Genomic DNA, 18946 nt, shown 5'->3' on the forward strand with positions numbered 1-18946 from the left:
ATAACTCTATAGTAGCAATAACGTCCATTTCAATCCTCAGCCTCAGAGGTCGCTTGAGAGTTTCGCCGCCTCTTCTTCAACTTTTTTGCGTGGTCCATGGCTGCTTTCGGAGTAGTGAAGATTTTTGGGGCGTTGTCGGACCCTATCCGCAGGCGAGCCGGGTATAGCATCACATAAGGGACCCCCTCCGTTTGTAGAAACATCTTTACGGCTCCAAACTCCCTGCGAGCCGCCTGCACAGCCACAGTGAAGTCCAGGAAGAAAGCCATGGTGTTCCCTTGATGCTCGATAGTACCTTTCTCCCTAGCCATGCGCAGGATGGAGTCGCGGTCCCTATAATTAAGCACCCTGGCAATCACCGGGCGTGGTGGCGCACCAGGGACCGGTTTTGGAGCCAGAGAGTGGTGCACGCGTTCAATAACAAACATAGGTGACAGATGGGTGGTCCCAAAGATCTCAGTGATCAGCCGCTCAATGAAGGTCTCCATGTTTCCCACATTTGTGGACTCCGGAAGACCAATTATGCGTACATTGTTCCGCTGGGAGCGGGCCTTCAAATCCTCATTCTTCACTTGAATGAGGGAGAGGACCTTTTCCATATTCAGGGTCTTCCCCGCCACGTTACTTAGACCATCCTCAGCGGCGGACAACCATTGTTCCACCTTTCCCATGCGGGCATTTTGTTTTTCAAGCTGGGAGGACATGTGGTCAAGACGTTGATTAACTGCAGTCATCGCACCCTCTTTGGACTGGAGGCTTTGTTGCATGGCAAGGAGCGTGGTTTCCAGTGTAGACTGTTCGTCACAGGAGCATCAGCCTCCAAGTACAAGGCCACTTTTTGGGAAGGTTTTTGGTGTTTTACGCGCCTCAAACGTGAGACGCGTTTGCAACTTCTCATTCCTGCCCATTATGTCTTCAACTAGGATGTCCCCACACAGGGGGAGAACGCACCTCCGTATTTGGCAGGAGGGACCCCCAAGCCGATGCAGGTCCAGGCACAATAGCTCGGGCCCCGCATTCCGCACAACAGACAGGAGCCCGCACAGTCTTTACAAAGGACAGACAGCCAAGTTGTGCTTTATGTGGCGAGTGCGACCAAGGGCAAGTGTGAGGGGGTCAAGTAGCAAAGCCCCGAGGAAGGAAATCAGCAGTATTAATTAGCACCAGAGCGCCATGAGCTTCGGTCCCCCGCCTGACCCAGAGTCACAGTGCACTTTGTTTCTATATAACAAGGCCATAGTAATTGCCCAAGGATAGGAGAGGCAAATGTCAGCCCACTACGTTGTGAGACGGCTGCACTCTGCAGTCCATAAATCCACCAGCGCCTATTATGGTCAATTAGCAATGCGGCGTTATGAAGTGGCGGCAGTCACAAGCCCCAGTGATCACAGGGCCCAAGCAGCTCTCCCAGCACAGTTCAAAGCAGAGCACCTCCCGTTACAGCACTTCAATCGGCAGCCCCGTCTCAGCCGCTATTCTAAGGGCATGCTCACAGCATCAGCGGGCAGCGTTACCTCCATTCAAATAGGCTGCAGGGCTCAGTCAGCTCCACAGGCCTTGGTCTTGCGTAGCCCCGCCTCCGCAGCAACCCGCGATCCCCGGCACACAGCTGCGGTGACCAGACACGCAGCGCACCAGTTCCGCCCGCCTCCACGGAAATGGGCCTGGCACACCCCGCGCTCCACTCACCTCCACCTGCACCAGGGAGCCGGTCTCCACCATCCGGCAGGGCCGTCCGCTCCATCCCGCAAGCCGGCAATGTTCAGCACCCCGCTCCGTGTCAGTGGGGGCAAAGGAGCACACACCGCACGTCTCCGCTCCACAGTGCAGCAGAACCGCGGCGTCAAGCAGCAGGGGATCTGATGCGATGCCAGCTCCAGTCGCACCGCTCCCGCCGCAATGCAGGGCCAACAAGTCTCCGGCCTCACAGGCCCTCCGGCGTTGCCATTTCGCGCCTTCCAGGAGTCTGCTGTCGTCAACGCAACACCTGCAGGTAACCGCCTCGCGAATCCAGCAAGGCGTTCAGGGCACTTTTCTCGTCCAGCACACCCCCTCAGGGCCACAGATGGAAAGGATTAAGGGCGGATAATGTACGGATTATGGCTTAGCCGGGCAGAGCCTCACTCGGGTGCGGCCATCTTGCTGTGCACCCTCTAGCGCCCCCAAGTATGCACATTTTTTAAAGGGCACTTCTTCATCACTCATTATTTCAAAACACTGAATCAAAGGCGAGGAATCATTTCAGGTGGACAGTGCATGTCTTCCATCTGACCAGAGCCTAATACATCTCTGCCCACACCTGCATTTTTCCTCTTGTCCCTTTTTCCATAGCGATGCACCTTCAAACTCAAACACTGCTGAACTACAAACTTAATTTGAACTTTAAACAGCACCCCACAGACTGAAGCATACTAAAATCAAACCATACCATACATTCTTCCTACTTTGTACTTACTTACTACCAGAACAAGCATTGGCATAGCCAATAGGTCTCGCCTTTGGGACCTTATAAGTGTTTAGCCATGCAACAGTTGATGTTGTTGCACGAAGGAAATTGTGTTGCATAACTAAATACTTATAAGGCCCCAAAGGCGAGACCTATTGGCTATGCCAATGCTTGTTTTATTTAGCAGTGAACTTGTATCTCTTGTTATCCTATATTTCATCTGCAGAATTAGGCTGGCCAGGGCCAGCGTATTCACCATACCCCCCCTTGCTATCAGGCATTTTGCTGAGCCAAATGATAACAAGAGGTATAATTTCTCAAGCTCATTATCTACAAACCTTGTGCATATGGGCCCCACATCAAGCCACCGCTCGACATAAAATACCATAAATGTTTCTGTTCCATTTGTGGTTTCCTGACTAAGACACTTTCATATTCATTTCCAATTTGCTCCTGCCTTTGAAGCAATTTTGATGCAAGATTTTCATTACTGCTCATAAAAAAATATTTTTAAATGAGATATTAGACCTCTTCCATGCCACTTGAAAACAAACAATTGTTTGTAATATTCTGACACATACATTAGGGTGATACATTTCTCCTGGTGTTTGAAGGTCACTACCTTTCTGTGTTTTTATGAAGACCGAGCCTGAAATCATGTTATTGGGGTTCAAAACGTCCATGTTCATAAATGTTGACTGAAATCACACCACAATTCAGTTTCCAAACCTGAACTTAAATTTGAATCTGTGGTTTACATATCAAACTACTGTTCAGCCAATATTGTCTTTTTTTTTTGTTTCAAACACTAGTGCACTTTTGTTCAGTCTTATGACAAATTACTATCACTCCATCATTTTCTGGAGCGCCTACTTCTTTGAATGTTTTAGGTTTGTATAGTAATTAGATGAATGTTCATTTGCTAAAAACGATTGTACTCTTTTTACCTAGGGAACTTAGATCTAGAGTTTCCGCTGAGAAAACTCTGTTCTTTTGCTAATATTGAGTACCGGGATTCCCAGGAATACGAAGTTGCCCAATACGATTGTTCTGGAGTAGAAAATAGTGGACACACAGAGATGAGAGACGTGAGGCTCAGTTAATACAGAAAAAGTTGCCCACAGACATGAGCAATGGCCTAATTAAAGCATTACATACATTCTTTGTTTGTTTCTCGAAGTGAAATGCCATGGATGCCATGCGCATGCCCTGAAGTAGGTCCTGTAGCGTACTGTCATCAGACTGAAGGAGCACATCCATGATGAGAGCCAACATGACAGAAACTGGGCTGAAGTTGCTTGTCTTCTCATTCAGTGAAGATATGGACTAGAAGTTCAGACTGGGCTAGTGGTTCCTACTGGAGCACCAATAAGGCTGATTTCCATTTGGTGGGTTTCTGTCTTCAGAGCAGAGTGAGCCAAAGAATGATGGACTGGAATGCTGCCCAGTATTCCACCCATCAACTTGTAGCTTATTTCAATTAATACAGGCTTACCGAAAGTCCAAACTGAGGCAGCCCATTCCGAGAATACAACATGCCACTGAAGGGCAGATCATTAGAAATGTAGAGGAAGGTCTGCTTGCTGAGGTCAAGATGAAACCTCATAAAACGGGTGCCAACTTGCCACCACACTAAATGAAGAGTAGAGCTACCACTGACAAGGCTATTGGTTACCAATGTGCTGATCGTCTTTATAATCTGTTGTTTTAAATATATATGTTAGGCCCCCAAGGGACTTGACACAAAAATGTCACTCTCCTGCCATTTCCTATGCTAAGGACACTCCGATCTTCATTAAATTAGATTAGAAAAGTGGCGCAATCAAGGTTTGTCTGCATTGGTGTCTAAATGAAGTGATACAGTTCGCCTAACTTTCTAAAGTTGAACACTGAGAAAACATAAGTCATGACTGATAGTTGTCAGTTGTCTGCATATATCTGTGGTCGCATGATTTGAACATCCCACTAATTTCAGATTTAGCTACATTGAAAAGAAATCAATCCAATCCAAGGCAAAATTATACCTCGGTATTAAGAGACTGGATGAGTCACAGAATTTAGTTTTTGTCATTAATATTAAAGCCATGTTACCTGGACCATTAATGCGACCACTGTCCTCATCACTCCCATTCATATTATGCACACCACTCCCTCTAATTCCGATTAGGGCTTTCATATCCATACCCAGCCGCTACAAATACTCTCTAGGAGCATAAACCCCTGCAAGTGGCAAACTACATGATTATTATTTTTTATTTTGTATTTGCCCTTGTTGTTCAGTTATACCCTAGTCATACCTATGTCTATTACAATCTAGTGATAAGGCCTTACTTCCCCTGCACCACTTTAAGTGATTACCAAGCCCTGATTAAATCATACCCCTTGACATTTTTCTACCCAGCCAACAATCTAGTCCCCTTTATTGCTCATCCTAACAGGGGTGGGTTTGCAAGAAGGCCTTGGGGTTGGCAGGGTGCTAGGACTTTGAACAGGTTTGAGGCATTATCTGGCTTAGAGGAGTGTGATTGACATAGAACCTCCTCAAGTCAACAGGTCCCAGAGTGTGCCCCCAATGTCGAGTCCACTCCTAGTAATGTTATTGGAGTGTACCCTCTGGCTAACAGTGATCATAGCCTAAGTATCCCCCTGCCGGACAGAACCACATTCTGCTCGGGGAACGCTTTTAAGGCTTATGTTGTAGGTAGCCCAAGACCTCCCGGATTTTCAAAGGTAACTATAGATCACCCAGCTAGGACAAATGTGAGTAAAGAGTTTGTAAATGAAATAGCCAGGGAAAGAACCTGGTACTCTTCTGGCACATCTGGTGGTGAAGAGTACCAAATGATCCCAAGGCGGCCCATGAGCCCTGGAAAGCCCCCCTCAATTGTAGGACACCTTCTGCCAGAGATCCTCACTCCGTCTAGGACTAATGAAGTGTCATTACTATCATGGAACATTGCAGGGTTGGGGTCCAAACTAGCTCTCCCAGAATGGATAAATTTTATCGACACCCAAAATATATGTGCTTTTCAAGAGACCTGGGCAGTGGACCCCGTATTTTGGCTAGGGTATCTATCCTTCCAGGTCCCAGCTGTAACACTAGCAAAGGGTCGTCCAATGGGGGGTTTGGTGATCTGGGTTAGGCAGGGCCTGTTGTGTAAAGTATCCCAAATACCCACCAATAATGTTGATTTCTCGCCTTGAGAATAACCCCGGAGCAGGGTCCTAGTTTCTACGTTTTTAATGTATATGCCAGAGGCCTTGCAGGAGGACATTGTTCAGAAGTTGTAGAGGACCTGCAGGGGTTGCTGGATGGTTTACCAAGAAACATCAACCCGATAATTGCAGGGGATTTCAATACGACGTTCGAACCCCTGGGGCTTGAGGATCAGTGTTTTTTGGAGGAGGAAGACACTAAGTGGGGAATCCCTACCCTTACAATCGAGCCTATAAAAAAGTGGACTGCGCGGCCATCCAATTAAAGGGGATGTGCATGGGCCATCAATTGCGAGCCGCAAATGGGAGAACGCAGTCAGACAGGTCGGGGGTTGTTACTTTTAGCAAGGGCCTCAGATCTAGCCGTATCGATTACTTGTTGGTGAGATTGCCACTGTGGCAGAACTTGGGGGACATGGTGGTAGTGAAACGTTCCGAAAGTGATCATGATCCTCTCATAGCTACTATGGTTGGGTTGTTTGGTGAAGCCCCACTCATTAGGTCGGAGGAAAGGGATAATGACCTGGTGCTGTCCAACAACACCCGCCACCTTAAATGGGCTGAGATTGTACAGCGCCAGGAAATAGTCCTAGCCATAAATAAAGAGGTAGACAGGGTATTGGAAGCATGGAGTAGTAGTGAGGGAGGTCAGGCCTCGTTGCCTTGCGTAACTGAGACCCATACCACGCTCTTTGACCACCTGAAGTCATTATTTAGTAAGACTATCAAATCCAAGAAAAGTATTAAAAAGAAAGCTGAAGGATGGTTTAACTCTAACTGCCGTCTTTCCCGGAGGGCTTTAGGAGTAGCTATAGGTGTAGGTGATCCCGAGGGAGTAAGGGTGGTGCGGGCCTCTTACCGGTATGCAGTTAGAGATGCTAAAAAACTTTGGGACCAAGCTAGGTGGCGAGATCTCAAGGAAGCGCGTGAGTCCCGGAATCCTAAACTATTCTGGGATGTGTTTAAGTGGGATAGGGGTGGGTGCCCGGACCCCCCGCAAAACCATGTTGCCCACCACCTATGGGTCGAATATTTTAAACCTCAGTATGCTTTCTGGGTTGACGAGCAGTCCATTTTCCTGCACAGCCACCTATTTTATACCAGTGGGATATTTACATTACCACAGGTGGACAGGGCACTAGATACTATTACTCCAGGTCGTGCTCCAGGGGCCGATAGCATCCCTGCAGATGTTTTTACAAGCTACAGGTCTTCCTGGCGGTTGTATATTTATCATTTAGCAAATGCAATTGCCTGTGGTGCCCCTATTCCGGCAACCTGGAAGGGGGCCGAGATAATTCCAGTTTACAAGAAGGGTGACAAAGCTGTAGCAAGTAATTATAGGCCAATCAGTCTTATTGACTCCATTCAAAAGATCATGGGGAGACTGATCCTACAAAAACTCCAGTCCTGGATGGACGATGAGAATATTCTTACCCCCTTGCAGGCTGGATTTAGACCCCTCTCAAGCACCATCGGCCAGGTCTTCCGTTTTATTAACATCTACTGGGAGACAGTCACTCTGGGGAAGGGGGCATTATATGCAGTATTTGTGGACTTGAAGGCAGCCTTCAACCTGGTGCCTCGCTACAGGCTGTGGTGTGTACTAAGAGAGATGGGGTTGTCCTCAGAATTGCTATCCCTGATCGTTCGCCTACATGAGGGTAACCATGCACGTGTCCAGTGGGGGTCCAGGGGGGAGGTCACGGAGTCATTTGCCGTGGACAGGGGAGTGCAACAGGGTTGTGTGCTTGCGGCCCTGTGGCCCTGTTCTCGCTCTTTGTTAACGGTGTGGCTGACTTCCTCTCTGAAGTATCCTCCGATGCCCCACAGTTGGCCGGTGTGTACATACCGATCCTCATGTTTGCAGACGACACTCTAATTCTAGCAAAAACGCCTAGTGGTCTGCATAAAGCCTTGGCCAGGTTTGAGGAATTCTGTTCAACTTGGGGCCTAATAATCAACATGGCAAAGATAAAGTTCATGTCTTTTAATGAACACAGATCATTCCGGGAGAAGTTATATAAGGACAAAGTGCCTCTCGAAAAAGTGGACGCTTTTACGTATTTGGGGGTCACGTTGCAGGCTGACATGAAATGGTCAAATCAAATTGATGTGGCCACGTTAAAGCACAAACAACAGGCTGGGACCCTGGCAGCCGAATTTAAGATCTCCCTCTCGAAACCAATTAGTCCCTTGGTAGAGATCTATACCATGAAGGTTCTAAGCTCATGTTTGTATGGAGCTGAGCTATGGGGGTTTACGAATGTCTCTACCCTATCGGTGGCTGAAAATTCCTTTTTACGTAAGGTTACAAGTGTCCCTAAAAGTACACCAATCTGCCTGCTGCTGCTCGATTTGGGGAGGAAAGCTGTATCAGACCTAGTTAAACTCCGCCCCCTCCTATATTGGCGGAAATTATGGAGCACGGCCGAATTATCCCACTATGCATTGGGCATCAAGGATATAATGGAAAGTGACCACTTCCACAAGGTGAAATGGCTAACAGAGATCAGATTGCTGCTAGCGAATCTGTGGCTGAGCGAACTATGGAAAGACCCCTCCAATGCTATTTTCCCTTCAAAGAAGACCTTGAAGGAGCTGTACTGGGAAATGGTACAGGCTTCTGTATGCTCTAGTGGCTCAATAAAGCATCTTACTGGGCGGTTTCTAGTATTTAAGTCATCGCCGGCCCTCAAGCCCTATTGGGATGCCATTGAGAAGTGTGGCTCAATGGTTAGAGCGGCAGACCTTGATGCAGAGTTCTAGCCCGGGACCAGGGTTCAATTCCCCGCCTCGGCGGGTCTTGGGCTTAAAAATTCCACTGACCTGATAATTCTCGCCTCGGTGCCTATTCCAATCATGGAGTCTCACTCTGCAACTCTGGGCAATAGCTTGCTTAATCTCCACAACGGCCCCCACAACGCTAAGGATGCCTGGCCTCCACTTGGGGGTGCCCAGGAGTGGACACCTCACAGGGAAAGCCAGGATGGGTTCCTCAGCGGTATTCGTACAAGCGCCTTGAGACCCATGCGGGTGAGCAGTGCACTATACAAGTATCAATTTACATTTACATTGAGAAACCATTGGACAGAAAGCTGTACTTTCAGCTGAGGGTTGGTACCCTGCCAGTCAGGGAATTTACTAGTAAATGGGCAGGGCTTATTGAGTCTGGCTGCCCGGGGTGCAAAGATAGGCGAGAAACGATCAGCCACCTGTTGTTTTTCTGTCCACTGTATATGAAACCCCGTGCAAAGTGGATTATACCTATTTGTAAGCTGTTAGGCTTTAGAAGGCATGAGGAGGCGCTTCGAGTTCTTTCATCAGACCCATCGCTACTATTGTCAACAGCTATGGCCAAGTTCTTGGGTTGGACCTGGTGTATTCGTTCTATGGCATTGTCACAGGTCCCTTGAATTGCTATGTGATTATTGTCACCCCGAATGATTAATAATTAACTAGATTTATGAAACGTGAATGCCTTATGTTGTATTTTATGTACTAACTTTTATGGGATTTTTATGATACTGTTATTTACTATTCTTACTCGACAGATATTGGATATTTAATACTTTTTTTAATGTTTTAAGGCCTGGATTATTTATGTTTTTACTTTGTATGTTTGTATGTATTTGTGCTTTTATGACTAAACTGTCGAATAAAGCTATTGAAATGCGAAATGATTCCCAAGCGTTCTTAAAAACAGCCTTTCGCCCATTTTATAGCATTCTCATTCTCTTCTATTGACTTCTAATTCTCTTCTGAAGGCTGTATGTGTTTGATCAAAATAAAATATGAAGAAAATGTTCCTGATGAGTTTTTTTTCGCCAAACCATTGTAGACATGTTTTTCTTTTATACTGGATTTCAATAGGTTGATGAAACCAACTTGCAGAATGCCATTGTTGAAGAAGCTTTATTTTTGAATGCTTGATTTTTGCTTTGCGTTTTTTTTAAACTTCTTTTTATTGAATACCGGGCATAGTTAAAACACTGCGGTTACAAATTGAATCTGAATATACAACTCATGTCTCACAGCACATTAACTTAAACATTTCATCAGTACATTTCTTACAGCAATTTTGGCAAAGAGTTGCAAGCAAATATCCCTCCTTCCTCCACCTCAGTCAGAGTTCACGTCTGACGCCGACAGAGGCTGAGTACAGATATACCCTCTATACTTACTTTAAGGTCCCCATGTTCGCTCCCACGTTTTGGGGCACACTCAGTGCACGTACGTTGCCTTTTTGCTGTGTGTTTTTTAAGGGGTGAGGGGAGGCCCTAAACACCCTAGTTTTTTTCCTTTTCACCCCAAGAACCTTTTTTCTATCTTCCATGTACCTTGTGATACTGTCCCTCCCACTTTACTCCCTTTTATTAATAACCTCCTTATTACCTTTTCCGTTTTACTCCCTTTTTTACGAACTCCTAACTACTCCTCCTCCCCTCCTGACTATTCCTCCTCCCCTCCTTTTTTTCATACCCCTTGCACACCTTCCTCCTTAACTACCTTTTTCGAAATTCCTCACCTCCAATCATGCTTTTCTCTAATTTTTTAACCCCTTACTCTAACTGCAGTTTTACAAACCCTGCCTCTACTCCTGCATTACCCCCTTTTTTACAAACCCCTTATTCCCACTCCCGACTTACTTTCTTTTTTCAGATCCCTTAATCCTTGTTTTTTCAGAAACTTCATTTGCAGTTCTGCGTCACTCACTTTTTTTAAACAAACCCCTTACTCCCATTCCTTCTTTACTTCGGTTTTAAAACTCCTTGCTCCCCCTCCTGCTTTAAACCAATTTTACACAAACCCATTATGTCTACTCTTTTTTCAAACTACTTACTCCCCTCCAGCTTTACTCCTTATTTTTACAACCCTTACTCCCACTCCTGCTTTACTACCTTTTTCAATCCCCTTACACCTCTTCCGCCTACTCTAGATCATTAGATAAGGTCAAAGTATGATTATCCGATGATCAAGGTATACATTTGATTTCTTTCCACGCGTGAAACTCATATAAAATGGAACCACCAGCAGGGTTAAACCGGAAAAATATTGTTAATCTGAGCCTGCACATCTGTAATGGGGACCGGCCTATTCTTGTTCCACCATCCCTTCTAATGTAGTAAAATAGAACTTTTAGAGATTTTCTCAATCTTAGCAGTTCGTGTAAAGTTGGATTTCCCTTTAATAACTTTCACAGGTTTTTTTTAATGAGAACCCAACCTCCGACTATAAAGTTTCTTTCTATGTGATTTTTTTTTTATTACAATTTTGTTCCTGTTTAGCTTATTTATCCTTTACTCTCTCCATCAAAGTGGAGGTCTCCTCACCTTTATTTTTACGGTTTGAATCACTTACCAAGTTGTCCAACCAATTTGGTAACATTCCACATCTGCATTTTCTCTCTCTTAATAATTCAAAGGGAGTTATCCCAGTAGTGGAATGTGGGCAGAATAATGCACAAGTTACTACTTGTGTAACGATATATGTGTAAGAGACATTAGTTAGTGATAGATTCCTTACCTTAGAATATCCCCAGGCGTCAGACTGGATCCGGAAAGTTTTGCTAGCAGTACCGCTGCGCGTCAGTGGGTGGCGTTGCGGCCTCCGCGTCCGTCGCTGGCATCGTATGCGCTGAGATGACATCACGGAGACTATTTAGGCACCACCCATGCGCGCTGACGTCAGTTCTGTGAACGATTTTTCACGATAGGAACGCAGAGCCATGCAAGAAACCGACTACTGATGCCATGAAACTAGGGCCCTGAAAGGGATGTCTTTAACCCTAGTAATGAGTTCGCAGAACGGGGAGGATGGGTGGGGTGGTAAGGAATCTATAGCTAACTAATGTCTCTTACAGATATACCATTACACAAGTAGTAACTTGTGCATCTGAAAGAGACACGTTAGTGATAGATTCCTTACCTTAGAATAGATACCCCAGCAATCCCAACCCCGGTGGAGGGTCTGCGAACAGATTACACTAGAAAGTCATGGAGAATCGAATGGCCAAAGAAGCGGTCTCTCCGGACTTGACTGTCAAGGCAGTAATGCTTGGTAAACGTGTGCAGCGAGGCCCAAGTAGCTGCCTGGCAAATGTCCTACAAGGGAACGCCGCGTCCCAAGGCAGTAATGGCTGCCGTTGCCCTGATGGAATGGGCATGCAGCCCCAAAGGAGGCTCCTTCTTAGCCAACAAGTAACTGGCCTTGATGCAGAGAACGACCCACCGAGAGATGGTCCGTTTGTGCACGGCTCGACCTTTTTGGGCGTCCACATAGCCAACAAAAAGCTGGTCATCCACCCGGAACTGTTGTGTGCGTTTCAGATAGAACAAGAGCGCATGTTTTGGGTCCAGACAGTGGAGCCTCTCTTCCTCTTCTGAAGGATGCGGAAGGAAGGTGGGCAATGTGATGGTCTGCTCGATGTGGAAGGGCATGACAACCTTAGGCAAGAAAGAAGGACGAGTCCTCAGAACCACCTTGTCCGGATGAACAAAAAGAAAAGGAGGTTTAGAAGAAAGAGCCTGGAGCTCACTCACTCTCCTGGCAGAAGTGATAGCTACCAGGAAAGCCGTCTTGAGAGTAAGAAGACGCAAAGGACAGGTTTAAAGGGGCTCGAATGGAGCGCACAACAGATATGTCAAGACAAGATTTAAGTCCCACTGAGGCATGATGAATGGCACGGGAGGAAACATGTGCGTTATGCCCTTTAGAAAGTGCTTAACAACCGGAGACTTAAAAAGAGAAGGCTGATCTGGAAGCCGTAGAAAGGCGGAAATGGCCGAGAGATAACCTTTGACAGTGCCCAGAGCAGAGCCCTGCTGGGCCAAAGAAAGAAGGAACAGAAGGACTTCGGAAAGAGGGGCAGAAAGGGGATCCACAGCCTTCGCTGAGCACCATGCCACAAACTTGTTCCACCTGCATGCCTATACCGTCTTAGTGGAGGGACGCCTAGCTGCCAGAATGACATCACAGACTTCAGGAGGTAGGTCGAAAGCTGTCAACTGTCGCCTCTCAATCTCCACTCATGGAGGTGGAGACTGGAACTGTTCGGGTGGAGGACCGTCCCTTGCTGCTGTGACAAAAGATCCTCCCGAAGAGGCAGTCGGATAGGGGGATCGATTGCCATGCTGAGTGGCTCGGGATACCAGTATCTTCGTGCCCAATCCAGAGCTACCAGAATGACTTGGGCCCAGTCGCGCAGAATCTTCTTCAGCACCCTGGGCAGAAGTGGTATAGGCGGAAAGGAGTACAATAGACCGCAACTCCACTCGCGACGAAATGCGTCGCAGAGCAAGTGCCGCCTTGGAAATTCCAACCCGAGCGCTTTCTCTTCAGTGGTGAATAGATCTAACCAAGGCTCTCCCCATTGCTAAAAGAGACCTTGTGCTACATCCGAGTGCAGACGCCATTCGTGATCCATCAAGCACAAGCGGCTAAGTTCGTCCGCCCTGGCGTTCAGAGAACCTGCCAGGTGTTGAACCACCAAGGTAATGCCTTGATGTTCCAGCCACGTCCAGAGGCACAGAGCCTCCTGACATAGGGTCCAGGACCCCACCCGCCCTGTTTGTTGCAATACCACATGGCGGTAGTGTTTTTCCGTGAACACATGCACTACACTTCCCCGGACAGAGGGAAGGAATGCTTTCAGTGCAAGTCGGATCGCCCGAAGCTCCAAAAGGTTGATATGGAGCCGGGACTCCGCCGGAGACCAGAGGCCTCTGATCTCCGCCTCTCCGAAGTGGTCACCCCATCTCAGGAGGGACGCATCTTTCACCACTGTGTTCTCTGGTTGGGGAAGGGAGAGGGATCTGCCATTGACCCAATCGCAATTCGTGAGCCACCACTGCAGTTGTTGTGTAGTGCCTTCCGAGATCTGGACATGATCGGACAGGTTGCCCTGATGCTGTGCCCACTGGAACTTCAGGTCCCACTGCAGAGCCCGCATATGCCATCTGGCATGTCGCACCAGCAGGATGCAGGAGGCCATCAGGCCCAGAAGTCGGAGGGTCATCCTGACCGAAACCTGGGATAGAGGCTGAAAGATCGGAATCATAGCCTGAATATCCCGGACTCACTGCTCAGGAGGATAAACCCGAAACCGCCTCAAATCCAGAACTGCTCCGATGAAGGGGAGCTTCTGAGAGGGACTCAGGTGCGACAAATGCAAGAGGTCGGCTGTGGTCTGAAGCTGGGAGGGGAACTGGTAAGGCCGAAAGGGAGCACGGCAAATTGAAAATGCTCCTGGCCTACCGTGAACTGCAGGTAATGCCGGTGGGCCGGCAGGACAAGGATGTGAAATTATGCGTCCTGCAAGTCCAACTGTACCATCCAGTCTCCAGGGTCGAGGGCAGCCAAGACCTGAGCCATAGTCAACATTTTGAACTTCTCCTTCCGGAGGAAGGGATTGACGTTCCTAATGTCTACGATGGGGCCCCTTTGTCCTTCTTAGGGACCAGAAAGTAGTGGGAATAACAACCAGAGCCTACTTCCGGACCAGGAACGCGCTCGATGGCCCCCTTGGCCAAGAGGGCCATGACTTCCTGTTGGAGAAGTGTGAAGTGATCCCCTGACATGTGGTGGAACTGAGTTGGCATGGCTGGGGGGTAGACACGAAGGGGAAGGAGTAACCCCTCCGGACGAGTTGCAGCACCCACTTGTTGGAGGTGACAGAACACCAATGGAGAAGGTGATGGCGAATACTGCCACCCACCAGCGTGGGGTACGACCTGAAGCTCAGACTAGGAAGGCTTTGAGGTTGACGTCACAGGGGCAGAGGTGGACTGTCCCTCACGCCGGCCCTCGGAGCCACCCTGGCTGCCTCCACGCCCACGGGCACGCTGAGCTAGGTTCTGCGCAGGCTTCTAGCTGAACAAACAGGCAGGGGCGCATCTGCCATGGCCACGAAAGGAATGAAAAGTAGACGTGACCGGGCGCGCGGTTGAAAGGCCCAAGGCCTTAGCCGTAGCCCGAGAGTCCTTAAAACGCTCCAGAGCAGTATCGGCTTTATCGCCAAACAGGCTGGTGCCATTAAAGGGCATGTCCATGAGCGAGCCCTGGACGTCCAGGAAGAACCCAGTGGACCGCAACCAGGCATGGTGACGAAGCGCCACGGACGTGAAAATTGCCCTACCGAGAGAGTCCGCGTGTCCAAGCCACAACGAATGGCGAACCTAGCCGCGTCCTTACCCTCAGCCACAGCCTAAGACAGCACAGCCTGGACCTCCTCCGGGCACCGAGGCAACACCTCAGCGACTGTATCCCTCACCGTGTGAGAATAGCGGCCCAAAAGGCATGCAGTGTTCACCGACCGCAGCCGCAAGCTGGCCGATGAGAACAATCGCTTGCCAAACTGTTCCAACTTCTTAGAGTCTTTATCCAACGGAGCAGTGGGAAAAGCACTCTGGGACGTTGAAGCCTGAATGACTAGACTCTCAGGCGTTGGGTGGGTGGTCAGAAAGGCAGGATCACCCGGCGCCGGGCAATGACGCCTTGTGACGTTTTTATGCACAGGAGCCCCTGTGGCCGGCCCCGACCAAGTGCCCAACAAGACATCAGTGAGGGCATCGTTAAAGGGCAGCAGTGGCTCCGATGAAGTGGACGCCGACTGGAGCACCTCAGTAAGAAGATTAGTCTTAAGAGACACCGTGGGGAGATCAAAGTTAAGGACCTCAGCTGTCCGACGGAGCACCACCTTATACGAGGCACCTTCCTCCATAGTGGGCGGAGGAGAGGCAAACCCCGGATCAGAGGAGACGTCAAGGCCTCAGGCCTCCTCCAAATTATCCACCCAGTCCTGCTCAGAATCATATGACGAGCCAGAGGGTCCTTGGACCCCTCCCAATCGTCCTCCACTGCCGGCGGAGCGCAGGGATCAGGGAGGGTGGAAACGGCGCCGGGAACGGCGCCGGATGGTGCCAAGGCGGCGCCGTGTCCCAATTCGGATCCCAGGCGGGAGCAAAACCATCCGGGAACCAGGGCAGAGGCGGAACCAGCGGTATCCACTGTGGCGCTGCCGGCAGAGCCGAGGGCGGCACGGGCCGGAGCAGGCAGCATGGGACCTCTTGGCGCCGTGGCCGGAGCCAGGGGCGCAGGATCCCCCGGGCCGGAGCCACAGGCGGCGCCGGGGCTGAATCCGCCAGAGGGGTGGACGGACCAGCAGGATCCTAACACGGGACCGCAGGGCCCGAAGGCGCACCGGCAGGAGCCAGAGGCCTGGACAGGCGGTCCAAGGCAGCAAGAAATTCTTGCATTTGTGCGGGAGTCGCCGACGGACCCGGGTAAGGCGGGTAGGCCGCAGTACTCCCAGGCTCCAAAGTAGCCGCAGAGACGGAGACCCTGTCCCCCTCCTCCGCATCCGAGGACTGACGGGGGGATGTCGGAAAGCGATAACGCTTCTTCGACTTCTTTTTGTGACGTCTCTCACCCTAATCCGAGGGTGAAGACTTTGTTTCCGAAGAGCGGTGAGGACGGTTCCGCGACCGGTCACGGAAATGACCCCTGGACCTCGAACGGCGCGGGGACGAGTGCCAAACTTCAAGCAACTTCCGGCGCCACTCCCTCAAGGCCTTCGGGGCCATAGCCCTACAGTCCAGACAGGACCGAGAGTTGTGGTCACACTCTAAACAGTTGAGACAGACGTCGTGAGGGTCCGCCCCGACATATTGCGATGGCAGGACCCGCAAGACTTAAAACCAGGCAACCCTACTCACACCAGAGACAACCAACACGAGACAAAAGTCTCAAAAAGATAGTAAAAAAAAGACTGAGGTACATGCTCTAACCGGATCTGCGCTTACTGGCGCGTAAAAAGAAAGAACTGATGTCAGCGCGCATGGGTGGCGCCTAAGTAGTCTCCGTAACGTCATCTCGGCGCATACAATGCCAGTGATGGACGCGGAGCCGCGCAACGCCACCCACTGACGTCCAGGGGTACTGCTAGCAAAACTTTACAGGTCCAGTCTGACGCCTGGGGATATTCTAAGGTAAGGAATCTATCACTAAAGTGTCTCTTTCAGATACGCATAGATTAGTTTTTTTCAAAATTGTTTTACATCGGCCCTTGATGCCAGAGCAGTTTGAAGCCTTCTTTTAGAACACAATTTGGCCTTCCCCCTAGACTATTGGGCAAAGGACTGTACAAGGCAACTTGAAGACATTTGATGTTGTGCATAGTTAGAAAAAACTCATCTCATTGGATTCAAAATTAGTTCTATTATCTTTTACAATTTCTTTCGTAACTCCTTCTAGATAAAACACATCTTCAAGGAATTGAAGGACAACCTGGGTGAAAGCAGATTCGACGAATGACAAATATAATCATTTTGAGAAATAGTCAACTAATACAATACAAATTTGTTGCAAGAAGTTCATAAGTCAGAAGGACATGAAAAATCAAGTGCAATTTGTGCCATGGACCTTCTGGTAAAGGACTGTATGAAGGGGTTTCTCTACTGGTTTCTAATGTTTATCAGAGACAATACGATGGGGACTTGATTGACAATAGAAGATACTTGTTCAATCATAGAGGACTACCAGTAATGTTCTCTTATTTTTTTACATGCAGCTGTAATGCAGCTGTAATGCCTAAGTACACCAAATTGGCAAAATTGACTAGGCGTTCCCTCAGGATCATGGGTGGTATAAAATGACCATGTCTAACATACACGTCTTCTTCAAATAAAAATTCTGCGGAAATCTGAGCAAAGGTTTTTAATGATTAAGGCAGATTGCAAAGAGGCGCCTATCCTTTTTTTACCGATTTGAAATCTTCTTTAAGAACTATATAATTCTTGGTAGCTTCAAGCCACTCTTGCTCAGAAACAGAGAAATTCAGTACAGAAACAGCATCAATCATCAATTGCTGCTACAACACACTCATATTCATCCTCTGTTCTATCAAATGTACAACTCTCATGCAATGTCAATTGCAACAAGCAGTCTGCATGGAAATTCTTTTCACCCTGAGCACAGATTAATACAGATATTGTATTCCTGCAGCTCTGAAAGCAGGTGTACCAGGTGAGCAGAAGCCTCACCTAAACCATTCCTACTTAAAAGCTGAACCAGGGGTTTTTGATCTGTAAAGGCTTCAAAAGTTGTTCCCCAAAAATATGGCTTACATTTCTGGACTGCTCAAACACAGGCCAAGTCATCCCTTTTGTTGGTACTGTAGTTGGCTTCTGCCTCTTACAGTGTTCTGGATGCAAAGCTATGGTAATTTCTTTGCCATGGAATAGTTTTGCCCAAAACCAGCACCAATTCCCTTCCGACTAACATCCACTGTGATGAAGCATTTTTCACCAGAGACATGAGGACTAAGGACTGGGGAATTGGCCACTAAATCCTTAATGCTGGAGAACTCCTCATTCCATACTTTATTGCACTCAGACTTTGCACCTTTCGTAAGTAAAGGTCATAATGGTTGTACAGTTAAGTTATAGCATGGTACACCTCAGGCATAGTCCTCACACATGCCCAGAAAGGATCTTAGGGCATCTTTGCCTTTGTGAGTAGGTACTTTGACAATTGCTTCTAAATTGCAAAATGTAAGCTTGATTCCATCAGCAGAAATAGAATGCACCAGATAGTCAACTTGTTGGACCAAAAATCTCAATTTTCCTGGTTTAACTTTCATGCCTCTGTCCCTTAAAATTCCTAAAATCCTATCAAGAACTCTTAAGTGTTCCTCTCTAGTGTTGGTGAACATCAAAATGTCATCTTGAAAAGCCTGTGCATAGCTAGCATCTCTAAACAAAATATCTATAGTTTTCTGCAACACGCATGCTGCCGAGGCGAGATCAAACGGAAGTCTTAAATACATGTGGGCCACAAATGGCGTTATGAAGGTAGTGAGACCGTGACATCTATGGGTAAAGCTATTTGATGGCAGGATAAGTGGAGGTCAATGGCTGAGAAATATTTAGCTTCCCTTATATTGGCTACCATGTCCTGTATGTGTGGTAGAGGATGACAGTGAATAAGGATGTTACCAGTAAGTGATCATTAATCTACACACAAACGGAGATCGCCCATTTCTTTCTGGGCAGACAAATTAGTGAGAGTAATAATTCCCTCCTCAGATAGTTTGTCTAAAAGTACTTTAAGCTCCTTACATATGCTAATCGGTACTGGCTGACTTTGTGGATCAACTGTGTGGCATTTTTAAACAAAATGTATACCATGCTCAAAACCCAGAACAGTTTCTACTTCATTTCTAAAGACCATAGGAAATTTAGACACCATGAAAGGAAGCATACCTGAGTCAGACTCTATGCATAG

At 48.0% G+C, this 18946-nt stretch overlaps 1 protein-coding gene across 3 annotated transcripts in view; it reads right to left on the reverse strand.

Moving 5' to 3' along the window:
* The window catches only part of LOC144773252 (ATP-binding cassette sub-family C member 5-like), a 2136031-nt gene that overhangs the window by 843468 nt on the left and 1273617 nt on the right, over positions 1-18946 (reverse strand). The gene's annotated exons all lie outside the window — the stretch shown is intronic.

This window comes from Lissotriton helveticus, chromosome 8, assembly GCF_964261635.1.
Source record: "Lissotriton helveticus chromosome 8, aLisHel1.1, whole genome shotgun sequence".
NCBI classification, from domain to species: domain Eukaryota; kingdom Metazoa; phylum Chordata; class Amphibia; order Caudata; family Salamandridae; genus Lissotriton; species Lissotriton helveticus.